At 35.4% G+C, this 17,500-nt stretch overlaps 1 protein-coding gene across 10 annotated transcripts in view; it reads left to right on the top strand.

Moving 5' to 3' along the window:
• Positions 1 to 17,500, top strand: part of SLC16A7 (solute carrier family 16 member 7) — a 269,238-nt gene that overhangs the window by 73,645 nt on the left and 178,093 nt on the right. For 8 of the 10 annotated variants that reach the window (XM_056797694.1, XM_056797697.1, XM_056797695.1 and 5 more), the window contains one exon: positions 16,775 to 16,864. The gene's annotated coding sequence lies outside the window, so the exon portion shown is untranslated. Of the gene's footprint in view, positions 1 to 15,986; positions 16,225 to 16,774; positions 16,865 to 17,500 lie in introns of those variants that run through there. The other 2 variants (XM_056797702.1, XM_056797696.1) reach the window with 2 other exon arrangements.

Here is a 17,500-nt window from a genome sequence, read left to right as displayed (position 1 = left end):
GGAATGAAATATAGGATTTGAGGACAGTTTGAGAATGTGACAAAACTGACAAATTCATGGAATCATTTTATTTCAGAGGGCCAGGGATATGTGATGGTGTTTCTTTATGGCATTGGATAAATCTGTGAACCTTAATTTCATCTGAAAAAATATATTAGTTATACCACCTCCCTCACAGTTGTCAGCATCAACAGAAACAGGAAAAATATTGCAAGCATTAAAGCAGTATATGATTATGAAGTATTATATAAGTTCTAAAAACGCCTAAGGGAGGACTGAATTTTAATTTGGAGAGTTAAAAACAAACACTTAAAATGTTAGTTAATAAGAATTTATTGTCCCACCTGGAAAAGTGACTTTCTGGGTCGTCTCAGTTTCCTCATCTCAGTTCCCTTAAAGTTCTAAATTTAGGCACTTATGATTCTGTAATCCCACAGTCTTACTCTGAACTCTTGTTGGGAAAAATATCTATTTTTCACACCAATGGAATGATTTATATAAATACATTTATATAAATAACATCTCATAATTTGATTACAAAGTGTGTCTGAAACATGCTTGTTTGCAGCATGAAATGTAGAGAACAAAGTATATTTTTTAGGCTTCACTCACAAAGTCTTAGATAGAACTAGTCAAACAAATAATAGAGAAGGGTTAGTTCGAGGTACTTCCCTTGACCAATGTTGCTAGCTCTATAATATTAGGTACTGAAACCCAGGCTAAGAATAGCTACAAGGTAGTTGTCACTACATGAAGGAAATCAAGGTGAATCATATGAAAACACTCATCCTCTCATAGCCTTTTCCTTTTGACAAGATGCATTTTACTGAGTTTTTGGGTATTTGAAGAAAATTCATGGATGCCACCCCTGACAGATTTAGAGAATATATGGAAGGTCACATTCATATTTCAGCATTGGAAAATGACTTTGGAGTGATCACAGTCATGACCCTCAAGTTGTTTGAAAGAATAGCAATGAAAAAAAAAATACCTAGGACAGAGTTAAGGATGTTTCCCTTTAGGAAAAGCAAACAGAAATATGTGGATCATTTACAGAATATTAGAGACATCTAGATGTTACAGTGGATGGAGCATTTGCCCTAAAGTCAAGGAGACTTTGGTTCACATTCAACCTGATATTCACTATGTGACCCTGGGCAAGTCATTTAACCTCTGTCTGCCTCAGTTTCCATATCCATAAAATGAAAATAGTAATAGAATAGTAAGTAGAATAATGAGATTGTTGTTATCAACCAAGATAATATTTTAAAGAACATGGCAAACCTTAAAGCACAAAAGTTTCCCTCTCCTTTTTGTTTTCTTTCTTCTCTTCTACCTCTTTCTTCTCCTCCTCCTCCACTATGGCTGAAGAATCAAGCACATTAAAGCTGTACATCTCATTATGTTACAAATATGTATTTAAATTTGATGTTGAAGTGAAAATGTAACAAGAAAAGATACCAGTGGGTGTAATTCCTTGTGACAAGTTAAATTAAAAAAAAGGAAAAGGGGAAAAACAATTATCCTATAATTTTCCCCAGGTATGCCAATCCAAATAGGGTTAGTTCATGAAAAATCAATTATATGATAATTATAAAAACTCATGTATTATTAAATAAGTGAAAGGGACATTCGGGTCAGCTTTGTAGGCACTCAGGATAGTTGCTAGTAGAAGAGCATTGGGAAAGAGATAGAAAAATCTAAGAGGAAAGACCTCCATTAAACTCGATGATGCTTTTGGCTGAGAAATCTTCCTGAATGAGTATAGCAATGACAGGGTGGTGTAAGGGAATGAAACATGACTTTGGGGTCTAAGGAACTGCTATCTGCCACTTGAATTATCATGGATAAGCTTCATTTCCTTTCTGGTCTTATTTGCACAGTATACAGTTTAGGCTAGCTTTCTTAAGCTTTCTCCCAGCTGTAAATTCTAAGCACATCAGACATTTTTTGTCTTAAATTCTTTCACCTTCCAGTTTCTCTTCATGGAAAACTAGTCATTTTTGTTTTCACCTGTAAGCCAGTAAAGGTTTAGAAAATAGACTTGCAGGGTACTGCCTACTACTTGAAGTGATTTCTCACAAGCCAAATGTAAAAAATAATGCAAAATGTACAAGTGCTGGAAATTCATCGCTATAATTGTAATACATAACTATAGACCACATCCTTTTCCTGTAACCCTCCCCCAACTCTCACATTTCTCTTTCTATCTTGTTTTAACCTGTGCTCAGAGATATATTTTTAAAGTTACTGATGCTTTTTATTTTTATCAAAATTGTTTCCTTAGAATACCTCCCTCCCTCACTAGCATTTCCCTTGTAACAATAAAAGAGTTAGGAAAAAACAGGGAACAATATGATCGTACCTCATAACTTAAACAAGATTTTATTCCCTTCTTTCTCATCTCTAAGGCAGTTAGGCAGTGCAGTGGATAGAACACTGGGCTTCAAATAAGGAAGCCTCATCTTGCCGAGTTCAAATTCAGCCTCCAACACTTACTGAACCTGGGCAAGCCACTTAACCCTGTTTGCCTCAGATTTCTCTTCTATAAAATGAGCTAGATAAGGAAAGGGCAGACGACTCTACTATCTTTTTCAAGAAAACCTCAAATGTGATCAAGGAGAGTCAGCCATGACTGAAAAATGACTAAACAACAAGAACAACTTCTTCTTCTTCTGTGTAAAGGGGACTATGTTTCAATACCTTTTTTTCCAAGATGGAGCTATCTCATCTTTTCTTAATAATTCCTTCTCATTCTTTTCTCATTGTTGGCTCTTAGCCCCACTCTCATCTTTTCTTTGTGACACTACTATATTCCACTTATTAATAAAAACAGAAATGAGAGTTCATATTTTTATATGACTTTGTTTTACTTCCTAGCTATTACTTCACCTCTTTGGTTGAACCAGAAATCATATCCCAGAGCCTAACAATTTCTTGTCCATTATACTTTTCCAGTAGCTTCATTGTCTTCATTGTTGATTGTCTGGAATTATTACCATATTCAGTCAGGACAACTCCAGCAATGCTTCCTTTTATTCCATGGCATTCTCCTCAGCAGCTGCCTTGTCTCCAGTGTGCCATGTTTGCTGCCTTCTCTCTCCCTATCCCAAATTTCCAGTTCTGGAACAATAATTAATACTGTCATTCCTTCTAGACAAGGGATACAATCCAATGCCCCTCTCGTTTCACTCACTGTCCCTGTTACTTTCCAAATTCAGATGTCCTTTTTGAGCCACCATTTCTTTATGGGTTGTCCTCTTCTATTAAAGTATAAGCTTCTTGAGGTCAGGATTTTTCTCTTGCTTTTTAATTTGTATCTCGAGTGTTTAACACAATTCTTGGCAGGTAGAGAAGTAGTTAATACAGGTCTTTTTAATCCATTATTTTATCATCACAACAACTCTGTGTGTTGGTTACAAATATTATTATATCATTTTAACAGTTGAGAAAACTGAGACTAAGTTTACACAATTCATCCAAGCCCATGCAGGTAGGATTTGAACCTAATCTAGTGGACAGAACCCTCAATGCCATCTAGCTGATGCCTTCCCTTGCCCATCTTCCATTACATCTCATGAACCGTTTATTGTTCTTTATCAAGATTCTCAAGATTTCCTTTTTGCCCTTCCTCCTCCTGATTCTCATCTGTGGCTCAGCTCAGGTAAGCTTGCCAATTTAGAGCTCTCAGGAGTTCAGAGGCCCAATAGAAGTCATCACCTCTCAATCCCTCTGTGCTTCCCGAGGTTCCCTGAAGCCTGACTACTAAGCTCATCAGGAACAAACATAACTTTCCTCTTGCCTCATTAGTTAATACAAAGACTAGCTGCATTTTTACCTGTTATATACTCAACAGTGACTCTGTTGGCAGAACGGGGCCAGGTAGTGAAGAACTCAAAATGCCACAGAGAGGAATTTATATTTAATCCTGAAAGTAATTAGGAGAGGCTAGAGCTCAGTAAGGGAAAGTGATGGTGACAAAATTAGGCTTACATGTTAGGAAAATCTTCTTGACAGCTTAATATAGAATGGCCTGGAATTGGGGGAGACAAGACTTGAAAGAAGGAGATCCATTAAAAATCTATTGCTGTAGTCCAGGCTAGAGGTAATAAAGCTCTGAAGTAGGATTGTGGCTTTTTAAGTGTGGAGAAGGATATGTCACACATCCGAAGTTGATATTGTGAAGGTAGAATAGCAAAATTGGAAGTTTGTTTGATATAGTGGGATGAGTGAAGATGAAGAACTGAGAATGACACGGGGTCAGTGGAACTAACTAATGAAGAGGATATCTTTGATGGTAATAGGGAATTTCTGGAGAATGGAAAGTTTAGGAGGAAATAGGACTATTTTTATTTCAACATGTTGAATTTGAGATGCCTTTGGGGAAATCTAGTTTGAGACGTTCAAGAGGCAGTTGGAGATGCTTTACTAGCTCAATAGAATGCAGATTAGATTTAAAGACAAGAAAATCATCTCTACAATGTTGATACCTGAACCAATGGGAGCTGATGAAATTATCAATGAATGAAATTATCAAATGACATAGTATAGAGTTAAGTGAGAAGAGAGTCAAGTACTGAGCCTTGAGAGACACCTACACTTCATGGCTACAACAGAAATTAGAAACCAGCAAAGGAGATTGAAAAGAAATTATTAGCTATATAAGAAGAGAACTGGGGAGAACAGTGACACAAAGGAGAAGGTGACAGTGACAAATGCTTTAAAAGAGGCAGAAAGAATCAGATTGAAAAAAGACCATAAATGATGTAATCAATAGACACTTCCTGCCTGTGTGGTCCTAGAAAAGTCAAATAACCATGTTTGCTTCAGTTTCCTCATTTGTAAAATGATCTGGAGAAGAAAATGGCAAAGCACTCCTGTATCTTTGCCAAGAAAACTACAAAAGGGATCACAGAGAATGATTGAAAATGACTTAACAACAAATTTTCTATTGTTTCTCTACTTTCTCTACCTTAAGGGACTTAAAAATATCCTAAAAATCCTAAAATATACCTTTAGGATTTGATTTTTATCAAACATGTGACTCCTTTTTTGTACTTGCCTTGTACTTGTACTTTTTTGTACTATTATTTAATCACCTAAAATGATTGATTTTTAATTTGCTAGATTCTGAAACAGAAGTGCCTTTATAGAACTTTATAGAACTACTCTATAGAACTTTGTAGTCTGTTTTCTTAAGATCCCATTTGTTCAAAAGTATGGAGCATAGATTAATCCTTGATATATGGTATTTAGGATGTAGGTGTGTCTTTCATCACTAATTGCAGTTTGAACCTTTGCTTTTTTTTTTGTTTGCAAAAAAAACAAGCAGCCAAGTGAATAATATCGATCACTTCTATCATGTTTTAAAATATTCTGATTACAATGGGGATAGGAAAGACTATAGAAAAAGTCAGCTCTCCCATATACACCCCAGTAAAGCTCTAAAAGGGGCAGCAGGGCAAACAATGATTAAGAAAACTGAAGAGGAATCAAGGTCAGTTCAGGAGTTTACAAAAGGATAGGTAGAAACCTGTGAGTCTTAGAAAGGAAAACCTTTCTAAAAACCTTTAGTACTTTGACCAATAATATGATGTTATTATGACTCCCAAATGCCAATGATGAAGCATGCTTCTCATTTCTGGGTAATGGGATGATAGATTGTAGGTTCAGAATAAGACATACATTTGAGAAATGACCAATATGTACATTTGTTTTGCTTGTCTATACTTATTTTCTATAAGGGGAGGCTTTCATTTAAGTGCAAATGGGGTTGTAGAAGAACCTGGGGAGTGGTGATAGTAATGCCTTCAAAAAAGAAGAAAAGAAAAGATCCATAAAGCATTTTAAAAATAGGAGAAAGCAATAGGAAGTTTAGAAAGAGCCAAGAAAATCAGGGCACAGTGAATTCTTTTAATGATAAATTTAATATATACTTAAATAAAACAAGGTATGTGTAATAGATTCATGGTTTCATGTAACAATCATTTTCTATTCTTTACAGTTGGAAAAGTTCATGTTGATGTTTGTTGAGTTCATAAATAAATAAAAGTTTTACATATATATATATGTAGATATGCATGTATTTTTATATACATACCTATGTGTGTGCATATTGGTAGAAAGATCTGAACATCTTATGAAGGTCAGTTCAGTCATGAAATGTGATGTAACTCTGTAGTCCGTAAAATTAGGAACAAGGGTGCAGTCTATAATAAATTATGGATTTTCCCCCCCAATAGTTGAATTGAGTTTGGAGTATATGCAAGGTCTGAACCAATATGAGAAAACCAGTACAATTCATCCTATTATTGCCACTGTGTTTCTTACTGGTATAACAATTATTCCCACCTCTTTCTTAGCTAAAAAAATGGGTACATGAATGGTTAAAGGCACAAGTTCTGGGAGTGGAGTGTCACAGGAGTGACTTTTGAATCATTGGAGATTTTCATAGACTGCATTAGAAAGTAAAGATGGTCCTGTCATGACTGACCCACCATGATAAGTGTGTGTATATCTAGGATTTGGGTGCCCTGGGTGAAAAACCCTACTTTCATCCAAATGAGTTGTTTTAGTACCACACTAGTCTTCCAAAATTCCTTCAGAGTCCTCCTCTATTTTCTGTCATGCCCATTTCATATGTTACCAGATCCCAAAAAGGACATTAGAAGGGTTTACAGTACTGGATATCATTTTGAACCAGAAGAGTAGGTTCAGCAGGAAAGAAGATTAGAGATAGGCAGAAGGAGAGTATATAGTTATTAACAATAGAAATTCAAAGTTTAAGATTTGTTCTGAGCCAGAAAGTTCCTAGAATGAGAAAGGCACTAGTCCTACTGTACTCTGACCTGGGCCAACAAATATATATGACATTCTCTTCTTTCCTAGTGATCCATTTTATAAATATATTTATAAGTTTAGAACATGCACAAATGGAGGCAATCACTTTAGTAAAAGAGCTAGAAACTCTCCTTGGTGAGGATTGAGGAAAGAAACCCTAGAGTGTCTAACCCAAAGAAGAGAAAATTTAAGGATAAAATGATAACATTTGAAAGATTGTCTTGGATATAATAGGGTTGAGATAGATGGATATTCAGTTGGAAATAGCCCAAAGACGATTAGAGACCTGTGACTGTAGCTCAATGGAGAAACTAAGTTTGGATTTAAAGATCTGAGAATCATCAGCATGGTGATAACTGAATCCTCCTGTGGAAGAGAGGCAACACTTTGCTTAGCTTCAGACAGTATAAATAAACTTCCTGGGAGGAAGCTGCAGAAAGCTGATTTTGACTTTTTGCAAGAAATGCATTCCTAAAAATCAAGGCTATTTCAGAGGGGTGAGCTGCCTCAGGAGAGTGGATCATGCTTCTCTCACTTGAGACTTTCAGACAGAGACATTGTGAAGGGAATTCTTCATCATGTATGGGTTGGATGAGATGACCCTTGAAGTTCTTTCTGACTCTGAATTCTATGCTTTAGTGAATCTGTCATTCTGTGATTTATTATAAGGCAAAAAATAGACTCAAGAAGACAAATAAAGGTATCTCCTACAAAGAAAATAAAATCTAGTTTGTATTAGCTTAACTTCTTCAAAAATTTGTCTTGAACTTGAAATTCAGTGGTTGTTCCTACCATGCGCCTCACTTCTCTCCATTCCCTTAATGTATATATCTTTATTGTTGCCTACGTATTTTTGCTTTGTTGCATGTTTGACAGTCTTACTCAAGATCATAGGATTTAGAGCTGAAAAAATCTTAGAAAAGATCTAGTTCTACCTCCTTATTTTAGTAATAAACTGGGGCCCTGAGGGAGGGATGGAAACCAACCTGACCAAGCTCACGAAAACGTAAATTTAGATAGTTATTTTACTCTTCTCTCAGAACAGCATGATATTGTTTAGAGATGTGAAGCACATAGCCCATGGGCTTTCCATGCAGCCCCCAACACCCTCAAGGATAGTCCAACCCTAAATTAAAAATACTTAACAAAATAAATAAAAATACAGTAAAGTATAGATGATAACACTATGTCATTTTCTAAATAAATATACGAACCTATACAAGGCTCTTTATGCATAGGTTAATGATCCCTCTTTCTAAATGAGTTTGAAACCACTAGGGTAGTAAATAGAAAGATGGCCTTGAAGCCAGAAGGATGTGATTTTTAAATGCCATCTCTGGCACAAGCATTGGCTGTTTGACTAGAATAGTAAATTAATCTCAATGATCAAGGCAATTTTCTAAGAATATACATGGCAGAGAAGGTGCCAACTTGTATTGGGTAGAAGGAATTTCCTCACCTGGGAGTTCTCTATGGCAGTGAAAGTACAGGTTCAGTTCCTATCTCCATCTCTTGGTCTGATTTATATCTATTTTATACATAGTTGCATTATAGTTTGTCAGGCATTTGCTAATAAGGTTATCTTAGATGGCAAAAATTTTCTTCATAGTTGTTTGTATAGTCCTATCATATATGAAAAGAATAACTAGGTGGTACAATGAATAAGAGTGTCAGGCCTGGAATCAGAGAGACCCATTTTCCTGAGCTCAAAATTTCCCTCAGATCTTTATTAACTCTGTGGTCCTGGGGGAGTCACTTAACTCTGTTTGTCTCAGTTTCTTCATCTGTAAAATGAGCTGGAGAAGGAAATGGCAAAATACTCCAGTATCTTCCTCAATAAAACCTCAAATGGGGTCATAAAGAGTTGGGACACAAATGAAACAACTGGACTGCAACAAATAACAAGAATAGAATGTACTCATTAAATATCGAATGAGTGAATGGAGATTTATTATGTAAAATCTCTTTGCACTATGTAAGCTTGTAGGTCAATTTATGTGACTTTTAAGATGTATAATTTTAAAATATAAGGAACCCATTCATGGTCTGATCTCATGCAAGTCTCTGCTTCTTTAAGCCCTGGTTTCCTTTGTCTGTAAAATGAATTCAGCAAACATTCATTAGATGCCTACCACATGGGCAAGGTGTTGTGCTGGGTGGAGAGAATGCATAAACAAACTATTTCTCCACCTCATCCCCTGAGGAATTAATGAAGGGAGATAACACATCCATAGAGAAGAAAATTTAAAAAAAAATAAATAAAATAAAAACTAAAATGATATAAATCAAAATTAAATAGAAACTAATATTTTTGACAGAAATACTGAGATGAATTGGGAACTAGAGTTTCAGTTAAGAAGACCTGGATTCAAATCATGCCTTGGACAATTGCTAGCCATGTAACCCTGGGAGAGTTATTTAAAACTCTTTGACCTTGTCATTTGTAAAATAAGGAACTTGGAGATGATGACCTATAAGTTTAGATAGACCTGCAAAACTGAGATCAGGAAACTTGAGAGTTCAGAGGTCCTAGATTCATATCCTACTTACTAGCTTTGAGATACTGGGCAAATCCTTAACCTCTCCAGGCATCAGTTTCCTCATTCATAAAATGATAAGGTGGGACTAGAATGAGGACAAGATCAGGAAAGGTCTCTTTTAAGAGGAGGTGCTTGAGATGGATTATTAAAGGACTTAGAGATTCCAAGAAACAGAAGAAAGAATATATTTCTGGGATAATCAGCAGCCTATACAAGGAGATAGGATGCTAGGTAAAGGAGACATCAAGTAGACAGGTTTAACTGGAACTTAGAATGGGTGAAACAAAGTCAAGTGCATGAAATTTATCTGAAATCATAAAATGAGGTTCTATTGTGAAGGACTCCGAATGTCAACTAGAAGAGTTTGCATTTTTGTTTTATAGTCTAAGGAGTCATTAAAGCTTCCTAAGAAGAAGAGTGATGCATTTAGACTTGTATTTTGAGAATATCTGTTTAGAAGCCTGAATGGAAAATGGGTTTGAGATCCAAGATGAGACCAATTGGGAAAACTAGGGAAAAAATCAAGATAGTTGTCATATAAGGAGAAACAAGAGAACAAAGATGAGTGATGTTGGAAGAGCTAGTTGGAAAGGTTGATTGGCAACTGATGAGATAAGGGGAGTGAAAGTCAAGGTTAGGAATTGAGGTGATTAGAAACATGGGGTTATGTGAGAACTGAAGGAAAAGTTTGAGCTGAAATCTATCTCTCTTTTTTAACTAATATGGCATCCTATTCCCCAGGTACTGTCATGGGATGGGGGTGGACCAAGGTACCACTGAGGGTTTGCCACATCAAATTTTTAAAAGCTCTGAATCTCTGAATAGAACCACATTTTTCCTCAGAAGTATCAAGGACTTAGAATCAGCACTCTATGCAGTATGTATATACTTTATTATATGTGGACTGAACAGAGCACTGCTATGTACATTCATATTATTTCTATGTTCTTCTATGCATATATCAATTTAATAAATTAATTAGATTAATTATATTTAATATTTTTCTAATATTTTCTAATATCTAAGCCATTTTGAGTTTAAAGAAAGAGATATCCAAATTGACAGTCTATTTATGACTCTCCAACCAAGATGATTTAAGGTAACATCCCTTGATTTAGGGCTTTATATATTAAATATAACTTGAGGGATAATGTTCCAAAATAAAAGGAACTCTGCAATTCTTTTTGTTTTACTATTTATCCCTGTCATCAATATGATCCTCTCTGAATGGAAAAGGGTTTTAAAAGTTGGAGGGGAGGAAAGATTTCTCTTTGAATGAGTTTATTGCCCAAATCACCTTGGGGAGGGTATGGTGATTATCTGAAACAAGGCAAAAATTCCTACATTGTCCAATCAAAGTTTGTCTTAATCCCAACTTAATGCATTTCTATGGAGAAAAGTCTGTTGCCCTTGAACTCATTCAACTTCTGCCTTGGGAGATTGGAGGCAACTTTTATATCAGTTAAAATTATTTGCTAATAGTTTCAATTTTATTAAAAATGATGTTTTAAATGTGTATTTCCATTCACAGAAGCCAGGAAGAACTTATAAATATTTTCCTATTTATATAAAGTCCAAATTATCCCACTTAGAGATTTATATTCCTATTTATATAGTAAAAAGTCCAAAGCCTTCCATTTTAACCTTGACACTGAAATGAGTCAGTTGTATGCTCAGAGGATGCTATTCCTTTTAAATGAGTGGAAATTAAGTGTAAACTCTCCTCCTGTAAAGACTGAAGCAAGAGTAGGTTCTGTGCATAGGTCACATGTGTTCCCCATCATGGAAGAAAAGGAAAGATGAGAACTGGACACCTTAGAAATATCTCATTACTCTTGTACCGAATGTTCTGGCCACTTGCCTAGCAAAAGAGTTACTAAAAAGTTATTATAATGACTTAATTCCATTAATTTTCCTCTTGAAATTATTTTTATTCTTATATCTTCATTTTATTGTGGGCATTTTTTAATTTTTAAAGAATGCTTTTTATTCATTCTTTCAGTGTCAGATTCCCTCCTTTTTTCCTCACCAAATGAGAAAGCAAAAATAAATTTCTGCATCTGCCATCTTAGTTCCATTCATTTTCAATAACTAGTCATTTCCCTTAAACACTTGCCCTCTTAAATTTCAGCAACACCTTCCACACTTCAAAAACAATGTGAAATCAAACCATGCTAACTTTGGTAGTATCTGTGGCCGTTCTTACCCAAGTGAAATCACAATTTACTCAAGTTTTTATCACTCTATTTCCATTCCAAGGTGTTTTTCAGTCTCCTTAAAAAAAAAAAATTTCCTCAGCTCAAATATGCATCTCATTATTTTATTGCATTTGCTTAGGGTTGCTGAGGGTACAAATTTATCTTTCTTACTAATAGGTGACTGGTTATTGACACATTGGGTTTTATGGGCTTGAAATTGCCAGAATTCTCTTTTTCCTTTGTACTTTATAGGAGAGAGCTGCTGAAACCGATCCTACAAATTCTTTTCTCCATGTAATCATCAAAGTAGGCACTGCTGTGGTCATTCTGGCTGACCAGCCTTTGGAGCTTTTTGTTCCCAGGACTTGTAGAGACAACTTTAGTTGCTGTGTACAGTTGAAATAATGGTTTTGTTAGTGGATATCTAAAGGTACATTGGACCACATGCCTGTCATTTGAATAGCACTAGGAAAGTTATTCCTGGCTGCCATAATAGTATCACATGCCCCATGTTTCCCTGGTCTGGATGAAACAGGTCTGGAGTAGAATCTAACCACTTATTCAGCTGACAAGGTATACATTCTTGTCTGTTTTTCTAGACCATTAGTCACTCATTTTAAGTGCAGCTCAGTCAAGTGTTGGCAGTTTGCTTCCAAAACAAACACATTGAATCTGAGGCAAGGGAAAAAGGACAGGTATTTAAAAATACGAGATAGTAGTGAGTATATATTCAGTTATTTTTAGCTTTATTACTAATGCTCTTACCTGCCATCAAGTGCATAATCATGGATGAGATTCGAATGAATATTTTGTCCAAAGGAATTGATTATTCCCAAAGCCCAAAGAACTATGAGAATTCACAAACATGATTTGATAATGTTGCTAGGTCAAAGGCAATAATCTCTGCTTGTAAGGTGGTATAATTATTTTCTATTCCACTTGAGAAACAGTTTAATAATGAATTTTTGTTGTTCAGTAGTTTTCAGTTAAGTTCAACTCTTTGTGACCCCATTTGGGATTTTTTTTTTTTGGCAAAGATTATTGAGTGGTTTGCCATTTCCTTCTCCAGCTTATTTTACAGATGAAGAAACTGAATAAAACAAGGTTAAGTGACTTACCCAGGGTTACCCAGATAGTAAGTATCTGAGGATAAATTTAAAATCAGGTCTTCCTGAATCCAGGGCTAGTAATTGGCCATTGTGCCACCCAGCTACCCAAAGATGAATTCATATCTTTTTTTTTATTTTATTTTTAGAATTTTTTTTGAAATTTTTATTTAATTAGTCAATTTAGAATATTTTTCCTTGTTAACAAGAATCAAGTTCTTTCCCTCCACCACCAGCACTCCTCCCTCATAGCTGACACGCAATTCCACTGGGTTTTATATGTGTCTTTGATCAAAACCTATTTCCATATTTTTTAAACCCTTACCTTCTGCCTTGCAATCAATACCGTGTATTGGTTCCAAAGCATAAGAGTGGTAAGGGCTAGGCAATGGGGGTTAAGTGACTTGTCCAGAGTCACACAGCTGGGAAGTGTCTGAGGCCAGATTTGAACCTAGGACCTCCCATCTCTAAGCCTGGCTCTCAATCCACTGAGCTACCCAGCTGTCCCCCTATTTCCATATTATTGATGTTTGCACTAGGGTGATCATTTTCTCCAATTATATACCCATCGACTTTTGTGATCAAGAAGTTGTTTTTCTTCTCCGTTCTTTTCTTCTTTCTCCGTTCTTTCTTCTCCCACCATTCTTTTTTCTGGATGTGGATAGCATTCTTTCTAATGACTCCCTCAAAATTGTCCTGGATCATTGCATTGCTGCTAGTAGAGAAGTCCATTACATTCAATTAAGGTTCTGCTCCTTTCACTCTGCATCAGTTCCTGGAGGTCCTTCCAGTTCACATGGAATTCCTCCAGTTCATTATTCCTTTGAGCACAATAGTATTCCATCACTAACATGTACCACAATTTGTTCAGCCATTCCCCAATTGAAGGGCATCCCCTCATTTTCCAATTTTTTGTCACCACAAAGTGCAGCTATGAATATAAGTTGAATTCATATCTTTTAGATATTCCTTTCAGTATTAATATGGTTACTTAAACTAAAATACATCTTTTTTTGAAGCATTGACCTAAATTTAATTAACTATATTAGTGAATTTTTGAAGCTATTTCTGTTGATTATTTCATATTTTTCTTTGTCTTTTTTTTTCCCCTCAGTAATTAAACAGGGCTTTCATTGTCGTCAGTCATACTTTCCTTCCTGCCCTGCCCCCTGCCCAGAACATGTCCATTTAGAATACTTCAAAAATACCTCTGTATAAGTAGAGTCTTATTCAAGTATGTTTGTAATCATTCACTTATGAACTGTAATGTCATTAAAGGACTGAATAATATTTCTGAAGTTAATCTTTTAACTAGAAATTTTAGATTTTGACAAATATTTCGAGAATACAACTTTATGTCACTACTGAGTTTTGAAATTACAGGAGAATAATTCAACTGTTGCTCTTTTGTGAAATCTATTTTAATTTATACTGATTGCAAAGGATTTTTAAGTTATCATATTTCTTATCAGTCATAATTGGAACCAGATAGGTGGTTCACTTGAATTCAAATCTGACCTCAGACATTCAGTAGATATGTGATCCTAGCCAAGTCACTTAATCTCTATTTGCCTTAATCTACTGGAGAAAGAAACTTCAGTATCTTTGCCCAGAAAACTCCATATGGGGTCGCAAAGAGCTGTACATAACCAAACAACAACAATTGGAATAGAGATTAAAGATTTAATTGAACTTTAAGAACTTGAGAAACTCAGATTCTTGCTTTCTTCTTACTCTTCCTTTCTGTTGATTTTTACTTTTACCTTCTAAATAATGGATTTGAGCTTGCAAACTTTTTCAGAATAGTGCAATAAAGCATATGTTTGTGCTTTTGGTTTTCCATTAAAGTAACTATAAAGATACTTGCTTTCTTCAGTAAGGGAGAATTTCCTAGAAATTATCTATCACAAATTTACCCAAAGAATTATCAGAAAGCTATAGACACTGGCTTTTTTACATGAAGTAACTTTTAGGAGGAAAAGTCTGATGACTTTAGAAGACCAAAGTAAATAACTGCATATGAGATTTTTTCATAACTGGAATATAAAATTATCACAATAATAGGAAAAGATAAAAGACTACAGATGCTTTCTCTGACCTGAGTATTCTTGAGCAAGTCTCTTAATTTTTCAGCCTCAATTTTCTCATCTGAGAAATAAAGAGGTTAAACAAATGCTCTCTGAGAACCCTTCTGATTCCAATCCATGATCTCGTCACCAATGTTCACAGAGATAGTGCTTCATGTCCTGGATTTTTCTTTATTTTATCCTAAAGAATAATCATCTCAGTGGAATAGGACTAGAGTAAGAGTGTTTTTCACCATTTTATTGTGGGGGCAATACACTAGAAAGTAGAGGTCTTTAAACTCAAAGGCAAGAGTTCTCTATACCATGTTCTATGGATATAGGAGGAATTTGTTATCCACTGAAAAACATATATTAAATATATTAAATATGAATGATGTACCAGATACTGTAATAGGTACTGGGATTAGAAAGTATGAAAAATGGAAAAATCCAAACTTGAAAGGAGTTTACATTCTAATAGGGAAGAAACTAGGACCTTTGAATACATAATATTATATATATTTGTATGTATGAATTTTATATATGTGTGTATATATATTTATAAAACATTTTCTTGGCACCTACTATGTGCTAGGAACTGTAATATGAATATGTATATACAACATATATGTCCCTGTATATAATATAGTATTCTCTGTTTAGAATAAAAAGATAATAAATATACATATATACAATGTAGTTAAGTAAATATATGTATGTGAACATACACTTGCATATATATGTACATATGTTCTTATTAACTCCCAATTAGAATGTAACTCCTCCTAAGGTTGGATTAATAATTCTTAGCTCAGGGTCGAGTACAGTACACACATGCATAAAAACACACATCAGTGCATATTTATGCTCGTGTATTTGTGTAGATATTAAATTACATAATTATAGATTAATGCATTTTTAAAAATTAATGTAAGTCTATGTAATACAAATGTTAAAGGGAGAGGCATTTGTAGCTGAGGGGGGGAATTATGACAGACCATATACAAGAGGGAATTTGAGCTAAATTTAGAAGGAAGAGAAGGATTCTCTGAGGCATAGGTGAAAAGGGAGTGCATTTCAGGCATGAAGTAGGGAGGGGCAGGGCAAATACATGCAGATGGTAGATAGTGTCCTGTGTAAGGAGCTGAGAGGCAGCCAGTTGGGCTGATTACAGAGTGCAAGGGGGGGAGTGCTGTCCAATGAGAATGGGAAGATGGGAGGCGGGCAGGTTGTGAAGAGCTTTAAAAGCTAAACAGAAGAGCTTATGTTTTATCCTAGAAATGTAGAAGCCATTGGAATGATTGAGTAGAGGAATCACATGATTAGATCTGTGTTTTAGGAAAATTACTTGGGCAGCAGTGTGTAGGATAGAATGGAGAGGAAGAGAAAGAGACGTTAGGCAAGGGGAGAGAATCATTTAGGAGACAGCTGCAATAATTCAAATAATGACATTCTCAAATAAATATAAATCCAGGTAAGTGAAGCTTTGTGTTTGTTTCCTTTAGGTGAAAATAATGTAGTCACTGTTTCCCATGCATGTATAGAATAAAACAAATAATAAGAACAAGCAGAGAGTTTTTTAAAAAGTGAATTCATTTGTTATTTTGAAATTCCAATAGTGGTGCTTTAGCACAAATCCAGCTTTAAATTTTTGCACCCCAGGTCTTCTTGTCCTCTCATAGGATCTCACCTAGAGCACCAGGATGTGTGCAAAGAAGGACAAGGTGAGCCAAGGCTCAAGTCACAAGAACCCGGGGATGACCTTACTGGTGGTGTCAAATACAACAACTAAATCCACTGGCACTCTTCTCAAAAGCCTTTTAAATATCTGAAACAGAGAGGGACACAGGATAAGCAGAGAATGACAAGTCCAGGGGAGGTCACTAAGAGCAGTCAAGGCTTCCAGATATGCGTATTCCATCAGCATTATTGAACATCCAAAGAGATCAACTTTTCTTCATTTCATTTTGTTCCCGCATCATAGCCCTTTCTCATTTATGTCCTTTGATTTTATTTTTTGGCAGGGCTTTATCCTAGTGCCATGCTCTCCTATGAAGCACATTCAAGCTGAATCTTGGAACAGAGCAGGCTGCTTGTGCCTAGAGAGCTAATCTGTGAGTATGTCCTTTTGATTTGTCACAATGATTTTTTTTAATTTAATTTCTCTGAATCCAGTTCTCCACTTAATTAGTGGGCTCCAAGCGAATTGCATTCTTGACCTAGCTTGGGCAGTTAACCATGGTAATATTGGGTAATAGGGGTTGGGAAATCCATAAATATATGTTTAATAATCATCTTTCTTATGATTGTGATCAGTAAACCTTTATCCATCAATCTTTTTATGAAGATATAACCCAATGTTCTTCATCTAAACCCTTTAATCCACAAACAGTATTCTGATTCAAACAACCCATTTTTATATGGTCATATGCTTACCAATGCTTCATTATTATCTATATACACTGATATATTCATAACAGTTACAAGGCAAATTCATAGAAGTGCACCAAGTTTATATTAAAAACTAATCAGAAAACAAATTATATGCCAAGAATTCTGCCCTTTTATCTCAAAGTGGATTTCAACCCCAGAGAGGTCCAGAATTATGCTGGCCTGACAGATGTTTACTAGACTAGTAAAAGTCTGAAGTCAGCTGTCTTAAAAACAACTTCAGATTGGACCTCCAAAGGTAGGGGCTGGAACTGCCTGACTAGATGATTGTGAGCAAAGAATTGTGGAGGGATTCCTTT

This window comes from Monodelphis domestica, chromosome 5 (genome assembly GCF_027887165.1).
Source record: "Monodelphis domestica isolate mMonDom1 chromosome 5, mMonDom1.pri, whole genome shotgun sequence".
NCBI lineage: Eukaryota > Metazoa > Chordata > Mammalia > Didelphimorphia > Didelphidae > Monodelphis > Monodelphis domestica.
The sequence above is the reverse complement of the archived record's forward strand: the minus strand, read 5'-3'. Positions and strand labels throughout refer to the sequence as shown.